Source organism: Nomascus leucogenys, chromosome 4 (genome assembly GCF_006542625.1).
Source record: "Nomascus leucogenys isolate Asia chromosome 4, Asia_NLE_v1, whole genome shotgun sequence".
Lineage (NCBI taxonomy): Eukaryota > Metazoa > Chordata > Mammalia > Primates > Hylobatidae > Nomascus > Nomascus leucogenys.
In genome coordinates this window covers 140459785-140479433 of record NC_044384.1, presented here as the reverse complement: position 1 = coordinate 140479433, position 19649 = coordinate 140459785, and the positions used below count along the sequence as shown (strand labels likewise).

General features: G+C 52.8%; 1 protein-coding gene across 1 annotated transcript in view; it reads right to left on the bottom strand.

Moving 5' to 3' along the window:
• Window positions 1-19649, bottom strand: part of XKR6 (XK related 6) — a 302573-nt gene that overhangs the window by 29952 nt on the left and 252972 nt on the right. The gene's annotated exons all lie outside the window — the stretch shown is intronic.

The window sequence follows — 19649 nt, the reverse complement described above, 5'->3', positions numbered from 1 at the left end:
GACCCAGGGCCTGCCATGGAGTCTCCATCCCAGCAGGGCCCAGGACACAGGAGCAGATCCGCTGCCCGCCCGCTCAGGACCATTCCCAGGCTCTGTGTGGGAGGGCTGAGGGGCCAAGGCAGTAGGTAGGGGGAAGAGTAAGGCTCACAGGTCAAGCAGGCCCGACTCATCACTTGCTAAGTGGGGGATCTTGAACTAGTTATTCCAGCTCTGTGTCCTTGTCGCTCATCTTTCATATGGGTACAGAATGAGAGCATCGCAGGGTGCATGGGAAGATTAGTGAGATGATATGCACAGTGGGCATCCCCCAGGTGGTATAATAACCCCAGCCTCATTTTCACCAGAACTCTCTGGAACTGTGTCTCCAAGGCAAGAGAAGGACTCAAGGCACCATCCAAACTCAGCCAACAGGCTCCAAGTCTGGGCCAGGGTAGAGGGTGTGGACAGGGCTCACCCAGAAGCAGGGGCCACAGTGCACAGCTCTGTGGGCTCAGTCAGGATCAAAAACAGGAACTGTAAACGGGGTGCCAGTGGCAGTGGGAAAGAACCACATGCCTGTCCTTGACTGTCCTGTGGGATGGACCTTCTAGGACCCACTACTATGCCCTTTGAAATGCCGACTCGTAAAGATGCAGTGCATGGCTGACGCCCTATCCAGGCCCAGCGGGCCTCGGGTACTACCAAGAACACACTCAGGGCTGCTGGATGGTCTGTTCTGTCACTGCCACACCGCCAGCCGGCTCCAGCCACTGCCCCTCTTGCCTGGAGGGATGTCAGAGTCTCCTCACTGGTCCTCCACTGTCTACTCTTACCCCAGAACAATCCGTTCTTCACGCCGCTACTAAGCCACAAGGGTGACTTCAAACACACATGCCAGGCGCAGTAAGCCCCGCTCACCATCTGATGAGGAGTGCCCGGCTTCTCTCTAGATTCCTAAGGGCCTTTGGGGGCCTGGATCCTGAAGGGACCCAGCCAGGGAAGCTGCAATGGACACCTCATTTCTCTCCAGACCTACCCCCTGTGGTGAGCAGAGATGCAATCTTACTGAGAACCAGAGTGAGGCTGGCATTGCAATGACGGCCCCATCAGGGAGAGACATGGGAGGAAGGTCAGGGCACCAGGGCCCCCGGGCCAGGTCCTTCCAGGTATACAGTCTCTTGGGGTCCCTGGCCCACCTTGCGAGTCAGGTCTGGTTATCACCATTCAACACATGGGGAAACTGAGGCTCTAGCATGAAATAAACCATCAAATTCTGGTTCTATTCCAGGTTCTGCCACCTGCTGACTGTGGCATTTCCACAAGGCATTGCCTTGCTCTGGGCCCCTGCCTGTGAGTTCCCCAAATCAAGGAACCAAGGAAGAGGCTCAGAAAGAGGAAGGGGGAGGTGGCACCTAGTCTCAGAGCTCACAGTCACTACGAGACGGGGAGGGAGAGACCCAGAGAGATAGAGGCAGAGACATAGAGATAGGCAGTGAGACAGACACACATAGAGAGACAGAGAGAGAAGTAGGAGGGAGCTGAAGGTGAAAGCAAAGGTGAGGGGAGCAGGATCAAATTTGGGGGTCTGAAGGAGAGGATTGCCTGGAAGAGGTGATGGCAGTAAGAACTGTGTGTAGGGAGGTTCCGGGAAGCAGATGTCGTCATCGGTAGTTTGGGAGGAGCTGAGGGTGAGCCCCTGGTGGAGGGTGATAGAAGGGCCAGGCTGATCAACCGTGACGGCAGTGCGGGGAGGCAGGGCATCAGGGGATATGAACGCTCCAGCTGAAGCACCAAGGCAGGGCTGCATGCCTGGAGCTTTGACACCCATGTCTAGGAGAGCCGTGTGCTGAGTGGAGCCTCAGTGCTGTGGGTCTCCCATATCAGAGCTGCTCCCTGTGACCCAAACCCGGCTCTCTCAACAGGTGGCAACTGCAGCACACAAGCCATGAGCCATAGATCTCTCCAGGCCCCAGACCACAAACCTAATGGTCTCAGGGGTACTCAGACTATGGACTCTGCTTCTTCTAGCCTCACAGGTGGCCCAGCAGCTGGAGGAATGGTTATATGGCAGCACCAACCCTATCCATCTGGGTCCCAGGTCAGTGATGCCAGTGCTCAGGTTCACCCAGGTTTGCCCTACCAGGCAAAGGGAGCACCAGTTCTACCCCTCCACGCCACATTCTCCCCAAGCCACAGGCCCCTCTGCCCACCAAGGCCAGGGCAAAGGAAAACAACGAGCCCAGAATACGCCAATTCAACTGGGATGCCTGCCAGGAGGAGCCAATCTTGATGCTTCTCCCTGAGCCAATTAGCAAGCAGACGCTGGGGCCTAGAGGGCACCAGGGTCCAGGCAAAACCATTTGGACAGCATGGTGCCTCCTGGGTCACCCGCACAGGCACCTCCGGGACTGCAGTAGGGACTGATCACAGCCCCGCCCAGGAGTTCCTGACAGCCAGGCCTCAACGCAAATGCTCATCCTTTGCAGCTGCTCCCGGCTCAGCCCCTCCTCTGCTACTCTTAAGTCCTTGGGTCCCCAGTAGACAACATAGTCAGGTACTGGTTTGCAATATAATTAGGTCTGAACACTGGTCTAGTCCAACCCCCACTTTACAGTGGAGGGCCCCGGTGCCAGAACGCAACCCACTGCCACCTCAGTCACTCAGTGCTGTGGGGCCCGGACGGGACCAGAACCCAGGCCTGACCCCATGACCTTGCTTGTCCCCCACAACACGTGCAAAGCCCCTGCCTCTCGTGCAGGAGGATCCTGGCAGCTCCTGCGATCACGTGGCTGCTGCTGTCCTGGAGGCTGTAGGATTCCTCCTCCTCCTAGCTTTACCTGGTGTCTGTCTCCCTCAAGATCTAAGGAGCTGCCAAGAAACAACGAGGCAGATGGGTGGGGTGGGAGGAAGGTATAAGCCATGTCCCCCCAAACCCCTGGGCCAGCGGTGCTCTCCCTCGGGATCTCAGTTTCCTGTGTGTAAAATCCAGAGCTCCTAGGTGACCTCTGAGGCTGAGCTGCCAGCCGCCTCCCGCAGGGACTCCCATCCCCTCTGCGGAAGCGGCCTCGGCCCGCGGCCACACGGTGGCGCCAGACCCTAAGCGTCGCGGAAAGGCGGCTCCCCGCAAGTGATCTCATGCCACTGGCCCGCGCCCTCTTCTGCCACGGCGCGGGGTGCAAGCCCAGAGGTGCGCTCTGAGGGGGGAGGCAAGGCAGGAGACTCAGGATTGGCTGCGATTCCTCCAAGCCCCCTCCTTCTCCACCTTCCTGGCGGGTTCCAGAAAGCTTACCGCACCCTTCTCCACGAAGGTAGCTTGAGAGAGAAGACACCAACTTTTCTCCCGGATTTGCTCCCAAAGTCGGTATCACCTCCTGTCACACCGTATCTCCCCTAGGAGCCTCAGATCATGAAATACACCGGGGTGAAGGCAGCAACGCCACGTATCCTCGTGGAGAACGGGCTCAAGAAAGCTGGGCCTGGTCTATGGTCTGCAGGAACGGCCGACCTTGAGCAAGTCACCTCCCATGGCTGGGCCCCGGTATTCCCATCACAGGAGGCATCTCCAAGCCTCTGCCAACATCTTATAACTCTGTCTTTCTTTAAGCGAGTGACCTCACAGAGCACAACGGATGGCCTAGCATCTTTACAAACAATAATGCCTCATGTTTGTGTGACATTCACTTGTGCCAAGGCTCTATTATGGGCATTTGGCACATATTACCTCATTTAATCCTCACAACACCCCTATGAGTTAGCTGCAATATTACCTACCAATTATTCATTTTACAGGTGCAATATTACCTACCAATATTCATTTTACAGACAGCCAACTGAAGCACTGAGGTTAAAACATTCGCCTTGCTCTTCCCAGCTAAGTAAGTAGCTGAGCAGGGCTTCAAGTCCAGGCAGTCTGGCTTCGGGGCCAGTGCTGTTGACTCCTCCTGCCCACGCACCTCCCAGAGGTAGACCATGTGTCTCCTTACTTCTGAACTCAGTCCAACTTGCCTGACAGTGGGGAAGAACGGAGTTTGCCCAAAACACCTGGGCTCCCTTCCAGCTCTGCCACCTGGCTGTGTTACCTTGAGGGACATCTCCTAACTTCTCTGAGCCTTAGTTTCCTCATGTATAAAATGCATAGTCCAGAGTAGAACCCCAGGACATGTTGGATGAATTAATAGATACCATAGTACCCCCTCAGAGGGTCACAGGGGCCTTAAATAAGACCGCACCTGTAAGCACAGACAGGAGGTTAGAAGTTGCCATGCAGATGGCAGCCATTACTGCTCCCTGAGGTGCCCTGTTCCTGTGTTCCCTCCAGCCCACTCTGCTTATATCCTTCTGGTTCCATCTCCTTCCCTTACTTTGCAAGTCATGGAATTGTTTAAAGCTCCTCTTCCCTCCAGCAGAAGTATCTAGTCCCCTGAGCACAGCTTTTTGAGGGAGACACAGTTGTCATCTTCTTTTTCCTGCTAGCTCCTCTAAGGCTCAGAGAGACTAAGTGAATTCCCTGAAGCTACACCGTCAGTCATGGTTCAGGAAAATCAGAGAAGGTCTTGCCCAAACTATATTGCCCCTCTGAGGTTGGCTATGGCTCTGCCCAAGACTGGCTGGGTTGAAAATAAGTGATTTCTACAAGGGGCAGGTGGCTGAACAGATTCACCTATCTGGGCCCACAGTCTCCAGCTGCTTCTTATGACACTCTGAGAAACAGCATTGAAATCTCTGATTGTGGATAACAACCTACCTTCAAAGCCCCAAACAGGGGTGAGCTCAAGTTTTGTGGGGTCTGAGGCTTAGAGAACACTTCTTTAAGGAAAACAATAAATTCTACCAAAAACTTAAAGTAGAAATTGCACCAACTGTACACACTCTTTACCAGAAAATAAAAAAGGAAGAAACACTTCCCTATTCATTTTATGAGGCTGGCATTACTCATACAAAAGCCAGTCAAACACAGCATGAGAAAATAAAACTAAAGACAACGTCTCCCACAAACATAGATACAAACATCCTCAACAAATTATTAACAAATTAAATCCAGTAATATATGGAAAGAACAATGTACCAGAGCCAACTGGGGTTTATCTTGGGAAGGAAAGTCTGGTCCAATATTCAAAAATCAGCCAATGTAATCTATGACATCAGTGACCACACATTGCAACAATTGATGCAGAAATAAAAGGTAACACAATTCAACATCCATTAATATTCTCAGCAAACTAGAAATAGAAGGGAACTTCCTTAACCTTATGTAGATAAAGGGCATTTATGGAAACTCCCAGTTATCTTCCTTAATGGTAAAACACTGAATGCTTTTGTCTTAAGACCAAGAACGGGGTTATGATGTATACACACACCACTCCTATTCAGCATCATACTAGAAGCCCTGTTCAGTGCAATAAGCCAAGAAAAAGAAATAAATACAGAACGTATATACAGATTGCAAAGAAGAGGTAAAACTGTCCCTATTTGTAAATGACATGATTGTCTACATTGAAAAGCCTAAGCAATCTATTAAAAAGCTCATATAAATAATTCGCTAATTTAGCAAGGTCTCACAACACAGGGTCAGCCTATAAAAGTCAACTGCATTTCTATAAATGATTAATGAATAATTGAAAATTTAAAAATTAAAAATATATACCAGTTAAATTAGCTCCAAAAATGAAATTCTTAGAGACAAATCTAATAAAACATGCAGGATTTGTATGCCACGGCTGCAAGATGCTAATAAAAGAAATCAAAGAAAACCTAAATGATAGACAAACATACCATATTCATGGATTGGAAGATGCACTATAGTAAGATGTCAATTGCCCTCAAATTAATCTTTAGATGTAACACAATTCCAATAAAAACCCAAGTGGGATTTTTTTTTAAATACAGACAAGCCAATTCTAAAATGTGTATGAAACTACAATAGTCAAAACAATTCTAAAAGAGAATAAATTTGAAGAACTCACACTACCTGATTTTAGGATTTACTATAAAGCTACAGTACAGTGTAGCATTGCCCAAGAGAGAAATTTAGATCAGCAGAACAGAAGAGAGTCCAGAAGAAGACCCACATAATTATGGCCAATTGGTTTTTTACAAAGGTGTAAAGACAATTCAATGTTGATAGTCTTTTCAACAAATGATGTAGTAATAATAAGTCATTCATATGCAACAACTAAATTAAAATGTATCATAGGTTAAAGTGTAAAACCATAAAACTTTAAGAAGAAACCATAGGAGTGGTTTCTGTACCTTGTTTCAGGCAAAGAGTTCTTAAATATGACAGCAAAGCCATGATCCATAAAACAAACAAAAAAGATAAACCTTATCAAAATTAAAAGCTTTTGCTCCGTGAATGACATTGTTAAGAGAACAAAAAGACAAGCTACAGATTGGGAGAAAATGTTTGCAAATCACATATCAGACAAAGAACTTGTAGCTAGAATAAACAAAGAACACTTAAAGCTCACTAGTAAGAAAACAAACAATCCAATTTTTAAAATGGGCACAAGATTTGAACAGGTATTTTACCAAAGAGGATACACAATAGCATATAAACATGGGGAGAAGGGAGCTCAACATTACAAGTAAAGAGGGAAACATATATTAAAATCACAGTGAAAAAAACCCCACAATGAGATAGTACTTCATATCTGTTAAAAGGGCTAAATAAAAACCCTGACACTATCAAGTGCTGACAAGAATACACAGCAACTAGAATGCTCATATATTGCAGTGGGAATGCAAATGCTACTGACACTCTGGAAAACAGTGGACAGTCCCTCATAAAGTTAAACATACTCTCCCCATATGACCCATAGTTCCCTTTCTAGGTATTCTAGAAATGAAGACTTATGTCCACACAAAAATGTGTACACAAATGTTTTAGCAATTCTTTTCATACTTGCCAACTATCCTTTGGCAGGTGAATATATAAACAATTACGGTAATCCATAATGTGGAATACTACTCAGGAATAAAATGGAACAAACCACTGACACACACAACAACCTGGATGAATCTCCAAGGCATTATCCTAAATGAGTGAAGTCTGTCTTGACAATTATACACAGTGTGATTCCACTTACATGACATTCTGCAAAGGCACAGGGAAGGAGAACAGACTGGTAGTTCCCAGGGGTTGAAATTAAGGAATGATTAGCTTAAAAGTGGGCACATGGGAGAGTGTTCTGGGGTGATGGAACTGTCCTGTGAGCTGATTATGGTGGTGATTATGTGAATCTGCATATGCACTGAAACTCAAAGACCTCTATAAACACACATACGAGTCAATTGTACTCTATGTAAATGGTAATTTACAAAATTGTCCAAAAAAGAATCTTAAATTTTTAAAAAATGTAAAGGAAAAGAATACAAAATTACATATTCAAAATTGAGTACAGGGTCCCATTAGAGGCTCATAAAAGCGAGGGGCCCTAAAGTTTAAGCTTCAGTGGGGCCACAAGAAATCCATCTGTCCCTGAACACCATCTGCAAGGACCTTTTCCTGCTTCTCCCAGGACCTGCTTCTGCAGCCTTCTGGAAGGAATGATCTCACAAACCCTGGATGGAAAGGCCCAAAGGAAACTTCACTCCCAGCACAAGCAAGTATGAGGGCTTCAGAACTTCCTCTCCCCAGTAAACAGCTGACCGGCCCAACCAGGCAAGAAGGAGGGAAGGAAGGGCAGGAAGAGCCCTGGCAGAGAAGAATCCAGGCCTGCCCACCACACTTCCTGCTTCTCTCCCTCCTGACAAATGTCTCTTTGGGCCTGGCCCCAAGGACCGGTGACTGAGAGGAACACTATACTGATGACTTCCCAAGGCTACCATGACCTGATCGAGGAACAAATGGGTGGGGATCACCAGGATTTAAGGGACAGCTGCTCCCACAGTCCTATCCTAGAGACCCAGGCCTTGGGGACAAGCCAGCTCCTGAGACGGGAGACCCTGCACCTGCCTTAGCAACCTGTAGCTCTCACCCCTCAAGTGGCTTATTCAGAAACCTGATTCTATGAGCGCTTGTATCCCACCTGGGAGTGGTGGTCACGCAGAAGGGGCCTAAGACTCCAGGCTGGTTCGTAAAGCTTCCCCTAAGTCTGCGGGTTCTTGAAATTCCTGCCCTAATGCAAGGCTCTGCTTTCGACCAGAGACCAGGGGCCTCGCCCACCTTCAGGCCTCCTGGGCACTGTGAGCAATGCAGAGCTGTCCTCAGAAGACATGCCCAAGGCCAGGGGCCGGGCCCTGCTGCCTAGGAGGCTGTCAGGCATCCTTGGGAGAACCGCTCTTCATTGTGCATTGCCAGCTTCTCCCTGGGCTTCAGGGGTCCACAGGAGCCAGCCTCCCCCTCCCCAAGGTGTGTCCCCTGACTGTGCACACCGTAGCACAGGGGGTCTCAATCCTGGCTGCACCTGAGAAGCACCTGCAGTGTTTGCGAGAAATCCTGCGTCGATGTGTAATGCAATGTGCACCTTTCCAGAGAGGGCCTAGTGGGCAGGGCCATGTCTGTGCTGGTCACTGGCATGGCCCCTCATGTAGCAAAGCGCCTGGCACACGGCATGCCCTGGACCCACATTAGTGAAAGGAAGAAATGGAGGAAGGGAGACGGAGAGACAGGGAGGGAGGGAGGGAAGGAGGGAAGTGCCTAAGCTGAGAGGTGGCATCATGAGCAGGAACAAAGCAGGTCTGGGCACCACACTCACAGGACTCTCACTGCAAGTTACTTAGCCTTCCTCCTTGGTCAACATTCAAGAATGCCACATAGCTCACGCCTTCAGGGATCTGGGTTCAGGGCCCGCAGTAGTTACTGTGGACAACCTACAGCATTCCCTCCAGAGCCCATGTGCCAAACCAGGAGGGCTGCAGCCCCAGGAAGCCATGGGAAACTGGCTAGGCAGAGGCCATAGTAGGTCCCAATTTTCACCTGTGACCCCCAAGTGGCACAGCAAGCCCTGGCAGGAGGCTGAGTTCCTCAGGGGAGACCCCTGTTTGATCTCTTTGTGGGCCCCTGCAGACGGCTGGTCTGGGAGCAAAGCTGGTTCAGAGCCACGCAACACAGGTCCCACCCTCCTCCTGGGGCTCCCAAGATCTCACCAGCTGCTGGCTTCTCCCCACTATCCCAGGAGCTGCCTTGGCCAGCGGCAGTGTCATATATTCAGGACACAAATAACTTGTACGCGACAACCAGCAGTACCCCGAGATGCCACACACATCCCCTTTGCAATAGGCTGGCGGGCCCATCACAAGCAAACTGCTTTGTTCCATATGTGGCGGGTGCTGTGACCCACTGATTCTTTCCACCAGAAATCGATTAGAAGGGCAGCCCCTTCCCTTCAGCTGCTCCATGCCATCAGCTCCTGGCTTGGTTATGAACAGGATGCCGAGGCTGGGGTCACGCAGGGACATAGCTCTGGTCCCAGCAGCCACAGTGACTCGGCCACGGGGCCAGGCTTCTCAGACACCCAGGGAGGGGGTGAGGGGGCTCCTCGATGACTCCTAGTGGGGCCTCAGTGGAGAGGAGTCTGAGGAGCCTACCTTTCCCACTGCCTCATGACACGGAGACCCCTCCAGGCCATGTCCACCAGGCTCCTTCTCCCCTCTCTCCTGTCCTTCCTCCGGGTTCACAGCCTCCTCCCACCAACACCCTCCACCTGTGCCCCCCTCCCCAGGCAATCCTTCAGCCCTTGACTGTCTGCAGGTTGGTTCCCTGGGGGCAGGAACAGAGGGGACAGTGTCACAACCACAACCACACAAAGTGATACCGCTTAGGAGCACTCAGCACGTGCGAGGCCTCCTGCTTCTGCCCCGACCCCAGGATAGGCACCGTGGGCCCTGTGGATATGGGGAAACTGTGGCGAAGGAACTGGCTGATGTCACGCAGCTGGGTCTGCTGACCCCACGCACTGGGCTGTTGCCAAGCACCTGTGGGAGCTGAGGTTAAGCTCGGCCAGTCCTGCAGGACCTTCAGCCCCGCAGGCAGTCTCTGAGCCTGATTTTGCCCTGCACTGGGTCCCCAGCCCCGACCAGAGGCCTGCTCCTGAGAAGACCCACAGGGCATGTGCTGAGTGACCGTGTGTTAGGGCTGGGCTTCAGCCCCAGCCTCCTGACCTCAGAGCCTATATTCTGTGTGGTTACGTGGCCTGGGTACTCATGGGTGCTGAGTGCTGTGGAGGTTGTGAGGAGGCTGGGGAGCTGAGACCCCCCACCCCCGTCCAGCAGGGCCTTAGAACATGTCAGTTGCAACCCTTGGGCTCACCAAGGGAGCCCTGGAGGCCCCAGGCCCAAGGTCACAGCAGCGCATAGAACCCCAACGTCCACTCCACGGCTGTCTCCGCCCCAGCAGCCAGGCCTGTGGGCTGCACTGCAACCCCTTCATGGCCAAGAACTGTTCAAGCTCTTTCCAAAAAGACTCAGAAAACCGACCTCGAAGGCAGAGCACAGCTTTCCTCTGAAGCTGATAATGACAAAGTTATCCCCTCCGAGGGATTTTTACTCAAACCATCTTTACCCTTATCGTGGGAGGATGCGGGTGCACTATCTCACACATACACACAACCGCACCCATACACACACTTCCCACATGAACACACACACTCGAACATACCACACACAGTTGCATACACACATTGCATTCACAATATGCATACACTTCACACACAGGGTACTCAATACAAAGTACATCCACCCACATGGTCACACTCCACACAGATGCATTGTGTCTGACAGAGCACACACACATGCAAACTACCAAATATCCATACATGCAACACACAGCTCAGCTTCCATCTGTACAGATACCTGTGGACACACAGTCACATCCGCCATGGTCCTGAGTCCACAGCCAGCCTGGACTGCTGCAGGCGAGGTCTCCTGCCTGTGCTTCCCCTCCTGCCCCCAGGACTGCCTGCTCCTGGTCACTCACCATCACTGTGGCCACCACAGGGAGGCAGGGAGACCCGGCACACAGAGCAAAAAGCCAAACTCACATTCAGCTGTAGGACTCACCTCAGAGAAGACAGCAGGAGCCCTCAAATTACTAAGCAAGCACGATGTGAGCAGATCCAGGTGTTCCAAATTCAGCGCCACGCTGCCCCCATTATTGAGAACAGGGCTAAGCTAGTTGCCGCTAAAGCACTTGTGAGCTCACTGATATCCCAACTTGCCAATGCGCCCCTGTCTTCCCTCTGCCCTGTTCACACTACAACCCCTTCCCTTATCCCGTGCCTAGCTTATTTTGGAGTCCTGACCTGCAGCTACAGCAAAGCTTTTGACACATTGCAAGATGGCATTCTTGCCTGATGCATCCTTCTGAGGGTGGAACAGTTGCCTCCTTGTGTGTCCTTTCCAAGTCTGACCACATCCCAGGGCTGCAAGGATCTAGGGCCAGGTGGCCACATGCAGTGGCTGCAAGAGCAAATGGCTCAAAGGAGGGGCCAAGAAGGCTTCAGGACCATAGGCTGCATGGCCCAGGTAGCCACTGTACCCATCAGGGGCTCTTCTCCTACCTGCCTGCCATTCACTCTGCCCAGGTCAGAGCCTTAGTGGCTGCATCCTGGGATCACGGCTCAGAAGCAGGCTGCAGGACAGAGCAAAAGGCCTTAGCGCCCCTCCATACCATTCGCACATCTCAGGAGCATCACTGTCTAGGTTGTCACAGACAGGACAGGGTACAGCCTATAAGCCTTTGCCAGGCAAACAGGCAGTTACTACAATGACCAGTCCCATTTGACAGATGAGGAAGCTGAGGCTAAGCTAGATTAAGTAACCTGGGTGGCCCCCATTTCCTCTGCACCCTGGAGTTCACTCTCCCGTGGTTGACTCCAACCTGCCTTCTCGCCTGTCCCCCACGCCTGCGCCTGCCCTCCAGCCACATCCATGGCTGTTCGTCCCCAGACCTTCCTAGGGGTGCCCCTCTCCGTGTCTCCTCCTGCTGTCCCCTCTGCCTGGAGATCCATCCCTGGGCAGGGCCAAGCTCCCTGCCACATGCCTGCTCCTTTACCTGGTGAAATTCCTCCCCTCGCTCGTCTTCCCATAGCTACGATTTCTGTGCCAGGCGCAATGAAAGTGCTCTGCATCTATCAGCTCATCTAAGCCTCCAGAAAGCCTTAGAATCATCCTCAGATGAAGAGACCAAAGCAAGAGCAGGTGGCTGCCGGAGTTCATAACCAGGTGGTTGACCCGAGAGGGAGTGCTTCTACACCAGGGCACTATGATCTCCTGCTGTCTTTCTCTCATTCCCTCCCCTTCTCATTCACTCCTGTCCACACCCCATGAATGAGATCATCTGCAAGCCCCATTTTACAGATGAGGACGCTGAGGCTCAGGGAGTTCAATGGCCCACCCATGCTAGAAAGCCAGGCGGAAGACTCCCCCTGCCAGGATGTGATGCTTGCCTCTGTTTCCCACCCCTGGAGACCTCTCTCCTCCAATATCCGAGCTCTCCTTACCGCCCCCCCTCCCTGCGCCCAGTCCCTTAGGAAGAGAGAAGCCTCTCCAACTAGATTTTAACCCCCAGGAGGGGCATCTGTATACCCAGTGCCCCTCAGCCTGCCACGGTAACGTCCAATCAGAGTGCACTAAAGTGAGTTTGGCCCCAGCTCTGATGACTGTGATGGAAGCTGGTCTCCTTCGACCAAGAGCTGCCTGTAACCCTAGCTTCAAATACATGAACTAGATGTTCCCAAAGGTAGATGACCAGGAGCAGCAGCTAAATTCAGGCAGGAAAGATTTGAGTTGAACACAAGAGAGAACTTAGTGACCAGCACAGCTGGCTGAACCTGCAATGAGACAGGTTTCCTGCCCCTCCCTGGACAGTTTAAGAAAACAGAAACAAACCTGTCAGATGCTCACAGCACACAGAAGGGAAGGGTTGGACCCACTGACCTCTCGAAAATGCTCTCCACTGCAGCCATTCACCACACGCCAGGGCAGGGTGCCCCACACCCACACACAAATCCCACTTTCAGACTCCCTCAGAACCACTCAAAGGCAAGGTCTGGCAGCGCAAAGGGCCTGCAAACATAATGCACCTACGTAGCCGCGACCGGGGCCACAGACCTCTGGTTCACAGGCTCTGAGTATGAGAACAGACTCTAGAACCTTCCACAGCCTGGCTGGCTCTGAGAAACTTCTATGCTCGCCTCCACCCTGCACACACCCCGCCCCCAACATACCCTAGAGCAGAGATGCCTTCTGTACAAGGAAAAGGTGGGGGCCCAGCTGCCAACCCAGCCCCTGAGAGCACATCAAATCAGAGCTATTTTTAGCTCTTCTTTCGAGCATCTCTGACATCAGCTGAACAATGGTGGTGGGCTCAGGGCGCCTGTCTGAGAACGCAGGGATGAAATGGCGTTTCTTTCCAGGGGCCCAGGGGACATGGCAGGGGAAAGCATGCTGAGGCTTCTGGGAACAGAGGCAGCTGCGGTAGACGGCGCCATGCAGTCTTTCTGGATGTAGGGTCAAGATTGCGGGTGACTTCTCTAAACATCTCAGGGCTCAGGAGAGCATCGCCTGGGTGAAACTGGCTCCACCCCATGCCACCCAGCTTCATTTCCCCACCAGCACAGTAGGGCTCAGGCCACTATGGCCTTCTCCAAGACGTTGCAAAAAACTTGATTAAAAAGGCCAAAATGCTGTTGGGCACGGTGGCTCAGGGCTGCAATCCCAGCACTTTGGGAGGCCAACGCAGGCGGATCACCTGAGGTCGGGAGTTTGACACCAGCCTGGTCAACATGGTGAAACCCTGTCTCTACTAAAAATAGAAAAATTACCTGGGCGTGGTGGTGCACACTTATAATCCCAGCTAACTGGGTGGTTGAGGCAAGAGAATTGCTTGAACTCGGGAGGTGGAAGTCGCAATGAGCCGAGGTGGCGCCACTGCACTCCAGCCTGGACAACACAGTGAGACTCCATCTCTAAATAAAGAAAGAAAAATGAAAAGACCAAAATGCCTTGGCAAACCCATGTATTGGAGAAATGTGGGTTTCCTTTTGTTTCCCCATCTAAGCTCCCAGAAGGACACAGACCAAGGTTTTGGTTGTTTATCTTTGTGTCTCTGGTATGAGGCCACGACCTGGTACTTACGGGCATTTGGTGTTCTCTAATGAATGAATGAACACATTGGGCAACTTCTTAATAAAATCCTTGAACTCTGGAAAGTTCGTATGTCTCTATTCCAAGCCCCCAGGGCAAGGGTACACATAGCCCTTCCCTTCTCCAGGCTCTGGCATAGCCCCGTGTCTCTGCTGGGGAACCCAAGAGCTGGGTGGTGTACAGAAGCAGCTCATGGGAACTCCCAGCTCTGCTCCTCCTTTCCCTCTCCTGTCCCCAAGCCTCACTCTCCAGCCCAGCCTAAGTCCCCAGCCCAGAGTGAATATGGAGACTGCATTTGATTCCTCTCTAGCCCCAACGTGCTCTTTCCAACCAGGCAAGACAAGCCCCTTGCTGGTGGTGCCCCGCGATTTTCGGCGTGGACTTGTCACTGCTGCCATGCCCATGATGGGAAAGGCCACTTTGACCTCACTCAAATTAGAGTTAAAGACCTCCTGACCACACACACCTCCCAGTGTCACTCTGCCTGCAGTTTGCTCAGATGAATCTGCCGGGACCCAAGTAACCTATCTGCACACAGGCTGCCCATGAGAATGGGGGTGAGACCGGCTCTGCCCACAGGAGGGAAACATGAATAGCTGATCCAAGCACTTCACAGCTATGAGAAAGGACCCCCGGCCCAAAGTGAAGTCACCCACACTCCACCGGGGGCTTTGAATCATGTAATGGACATGTGTACTTGAGCAGGCCGCAGGGCCCACCTGGGGCAGTGGACGTGCTTGTACCTTTGTGTAAGCTTCGGGTGCAGGCTGCAGAGCCCACCCAGGGCAGTGGATGTGCTTGTACCTTTGTGTAAGCCTCAGGTGCAGGGTGTGGCTGAAACACTCTAGTATCCTTTTTCGGCCCATAGTGGGTTTATCATTAATGAATTTATCTGAAACACTAAAGAGGTTTTTCATCCGCCTCTCCCACCCCTGGGGGTGGTGTGTCCTATGGTTTTCCCTCCCCATGGACTATGCTGTCCCTCAATCTGCCCTCAACATGCCCCTTTATGACACTCCTGAGCACTCTACTGCAGTGATCCAAACCCCTCTCAGTCGTATTCAAGCACCCAGCAGACATCATTGAGCTCCTACTGCATGCCAGGCCCTGGGGTAGGCACAGGGGACCCAGCATGGTCCCTGCCCTCACGCTGTGCACAGACCAATGGAGGAGACACGCATCAGGAGCTGGCAACAAGGTTGGAACAGCAGGAATGGCTTCTAATTCCATTGCTAGGCATGAGATATTTCTATTAGAAGCATTGGAGCTGAGTACTCCAGGATGGGGGAGAGTTCACCAAGCAGCTAAGGGAAAGAGGGTGCTCCAGGTAGACAGTTCCAAAGGGTCAAAATCCCCCAGGTTTGCATGGGGACAGAGAGGAAGGAATAAGGGGAGGCCAGGCTGGACACAAACGGCCTTGGGGGCACAGACGCATGCAGGAGGCAGGCATGGTGGGGATCGGATGACATATCAGGAGGCTCACTCTGGCTGCAGTAAGCAGACGGGTTGGAGTGGAAGACACAGTAGTCCCAGTGACTACCAGTGAGGAGAGCTTGCTCCATGGTGGTAATGCTGGCAAGGGAGAAATCATAGCTCTCAGTGGCAGACGAAAAGGGAGAAAATGAAGACACGTCTGTGGTTTGGTTTGGTAGACCAGAAGAATGGTGTTGCCATTCACCGGGATGAACCAAAAAGGAGAGCGAAGGTTTGGGAGTGAGACACCTGGGGAGCGTCCAGGCCAGGAGCCCATGTGGGTGTCTCTATGAAGCACAAGATGACGATCCAGGCTGGAGATGCAGACAGTGGAGTTGAGGAAGCACAGATGGCAAATCTGGGGGCATGGTTGGGGTCACCCTGGGGGATCGAGGGAGAGCAGCCCAGGATGGAGCCTGAAAACGCCATCGCTTAGCTTCCATGGAAGAGGAAGGTCAGAAAGGACCCAGAGGGCCCTGGTGATCAGGGAAGAGAAGCACCACTTAACCACACCCAAAGAAGGAGGAGAAAGCGCAGTATAGCCACTGGGGCCCTGGACCGGGCTTGAACCCAAGTATTGGCAAAAGTGATCTTTCACTCACCATCTAAGATGTTTTGCCTGCATCTTCTCCCAACCTTCAGTTTTTGAGGCCGAAATGTCCCAGTCTTTTCATCCAGTCCCCTGAGAACAGCCCATCGCCACGGGAACTGTGGATCCCTTTGCTCTGGGCTCTGCTCAGTTCTGCCCTCATTCTGGGAGCCAGGAGGGCTTTGGGGATGTGATCACACAGGTGTAGGGACCCAAGGGAAGAGGTGTCTAAGGGAAGAGCCTTCCTGGGTGACCTTTCCAGCTCTGGGCTCAAATGCTCCCTACCTTCCAGGATGAAGTGGCTGTCAGGCCTGGGGTTGGGTAAGCAATGCCTTTCAAAGCCGTGTAGCCAAGTCCAGGGTGCAGGGTGGGTTAGGGAGAGGGTGACTGCAGAACAGCCACCTTTCCCTCAGAGAAGGGGACTCAGGATATAACAGCAGCTGCCATTTGTATGCCAGGCACCACCAAAATATCTCACTGTTTCCTCGCAACAACCCTATGAGGTAAAACCAGTATCCCAGCTATGGGTGAAAAGGCTGGGCTTCAGAGAGGTTTGGAAGCTTTCTCAAAGTCACACAGCAAAAGAACTAGAGCACTGGGATTTAGGTTCAGGTCCAGCCCCATCCAGCAGATGGACCCTCTCCCTCGGCGTCCTGCTGTCCCTCATCCCATGCAGCTGTCGGTCCTGTGGAAGATGCCCAGCACCGCATCTGCTGTGTGTGCTGAGACTTAGGCTCTTGAAACCTCTGCCAGCTGAGAAGGCTGCTATGTTCCGCTGCCCCCTGCCCTGGCTGAGTGGCCTCAGGAAGCTCTTCCCCTGTGTTTCCTTATGAGTGAGATGAGCCGTGAAGACCAGGCGAGCTCTCAGGCCCTGGCACTACTCAGACTCTGCAGACCTTGTAGGGCCTAGTCGGCTGCCCAGAGATCTTTCCAGCTCAGTAGCTCCCCTACAGGACATGGTCTATCCCTGCAGGACTTGGTCTGTCCCATCCTCTAGCACCTCCCACCCCGCAGGACCCGGTCTGTCCCCTCCTATAGCACCCCCTGCCAGCTGGCTGCTTTCCCATGGGGAAGGCCCAGCACCTCCCACCCCGCCGTGTAGCTGTGGCTCATCAAGTCCTCCTTGTACCCATGTCTACCAGCCCCATTCTGGGAAGACATGCTCATCTGTGTTGCTTCCTGGGGCCTCCCGGGGAAACGGGCTCAAAATAGAAGATGGCATTTAGTGGAGCTTGCACAGCACCACCCAGGGTGGCCAGTGACATTTCCACATCTTAGAGCCCCGATCTTCAGGTGATCGTCAATTCCCAGTCCTGCCTTGGGCGGTGCAGCCTCTCAGGAGGCTCCTCAAAGTCAGACCCGGGGCAGGGCAGCAAAGGCATCTCCACTGAGTGAGCCTCACACTCACACTGCCCTCTGCTGGCAACGACTCCACATGCTGCCGGAGACACCCAGGGAGTCCAGGGTGAGCACTGGCTGGAGGAGCCTGGTCCCAGGGCTGCCTCTGCAGGGGCCGGCTCTAGGGCCTGGAGCATATCACCCCCTACTCCCACTTCCAGCCTCTCCCTCCATAAGATAAAGAGTGGAACAATCGTTTCTAAGTCCCTTCCATGTCTTGAGTCTTACGGGCCAGCTTAGTGGACTCTCCATAAGTGCCCTGCAGGGAGAAGGCCTGCTCTTGGTGACCCAGCATGGGCCCCCTTCACCTGGGGTGCAGCAGCACCGTGGATGAGGCTCTGAGAAGCAGGGAAGCCCCTTAAAGACTTGGGCAGGATAGAGAGCAGGGACCAGCCGCACCACAGAGCCAGGGCTGGCGCTCCCCAGGGCTCTGAGCTCTCGCTCTGTAGCCAGGAAGGCACACCTGTTCCTAGAACAGTCACCTGAAAAGAGGGCAGGGGGGCCTCCCATGTGCCAGACATGGAGCCAGGCACTCAAGGCTAGTGGGGGATACCGTTAGTGCTCTGATTGGGGAATGTGACTGAAGGCAGTATGTCTATTGTTATCCCCATTTTATAATGGGAAAACTGAGGCGAGCACCATTAAGTAACTCATCCAAGGACCCAAAGTCAAGGACCAGTGCCTATAGACTATGCTGTGCCCAAAGCATGGGGAGCTCTGAGGGCAGAGGAGGGAACTCCTAGCCCAAGGTGGGTGGCGGGGTGGTGCGAGGAAGATTCCAGGAGGACGTGAAGTCTGAGCAGCATCTCTGAGCTGGAGCAAGAGCCCACTTCCACAGGCCAGGAGTCCCTTTCCCAGCCCAGCCTGCCTTGACTCAGGGGTCTGCAGGCTATGCTCGCAGCTCCTCCAGTATGGCCCTATCCTGGCTCCTCTGCAGGAAAAAGAACCCAGAGGGCTGCAGCTGGAAGCTTTCTGAGGTCAGAAACTGAGCATCCTTTCCCCTCCACCCATCCTGGCCCAGGAATGCATGCACGTGTGACACATGGCAGGATGGATGGAAGCGGGGATGGCTGAGACCAGAGGAGGTCACAGCGGACAGGGAGGGGCAGCTTCCCAACAGGCAGGGGTGGGACTCCACCGTGTCGCAGGCCAGCAGCCCTCACCACCTGCTGCCATCACCCCCTGGCCAATGGATAGTGCAGGGGCTCCTCTGTGCTCCCAGGCCCCGGCCTCCTCTATGTCCCTGCTGAAGCCAGTGTGGTGCAGGCCCAAGCTCAGAAGGGCCTCGTCTTCCCAGGGAGCACAAGCTCTTTGTAGAGCTGGCTAGAAGCAGAGCACGCCCACCCTGTGCCAGGGCTGGGGGAGGGTGACTATGGCAGAGATCACGGGTCCAGGCCTTTCCTGTCATTCCCACTGACCAGCCCCGAGACGGCAAGAACCACATCAGCATCTTGAGCCTCAGTCCCCTCATTCATAAAGTGGGAACAAACGTCTCTTGTTGGATGCTCTCTTGACTTCCAGCAGGTGCAGATGAAGAAAGTGATGTGTCCCCACAGCAGTTTTAGTCTGAAAACCCCTGACAAGAACAGAAAACCTAGTCTCCTAGACAGACAATGCTTAATAATTCATTCGTTCATACCTCAGCACATTCCAAAAAGAACTTGAGATGGCGAGAACATACGATCCAGTTTGCAAGCACCACAGGCCCTTGGCTTGCTGGCCAAACCATCGACTCCCAAGGTCATCCGGGAGTAAGGGTCGAACACTTTCCAGGGCAGGCAGCTTGCTGAAAGTTTCTCAGATGCCATCCTATCAAAGCCTCACAATTGCCCATTGCACAGGTACTGTCACTACATTTTTCTACACATGAGAACCCTGAGGTACAGAGATGGCGAGTTACTTGCCCAAGGCCACACAGCAAGGATGGAGAGTGGGGATTCCCATCCAGGACTGACTGTGAGCCCCAGAACCTCAGCAGCATGCCCTGATGTCTTCCTGTGCTTTCCAAATTGTCAAGCGCCAAACGGAGTCACCCATCCATCCACGACCCCAGGGCTGCTGTTCTGGGCCAGTCCCTTGCAGCAGGAAGTCTGTGCCCAGGAAGTCTGGAGGCCACAGCACCCCA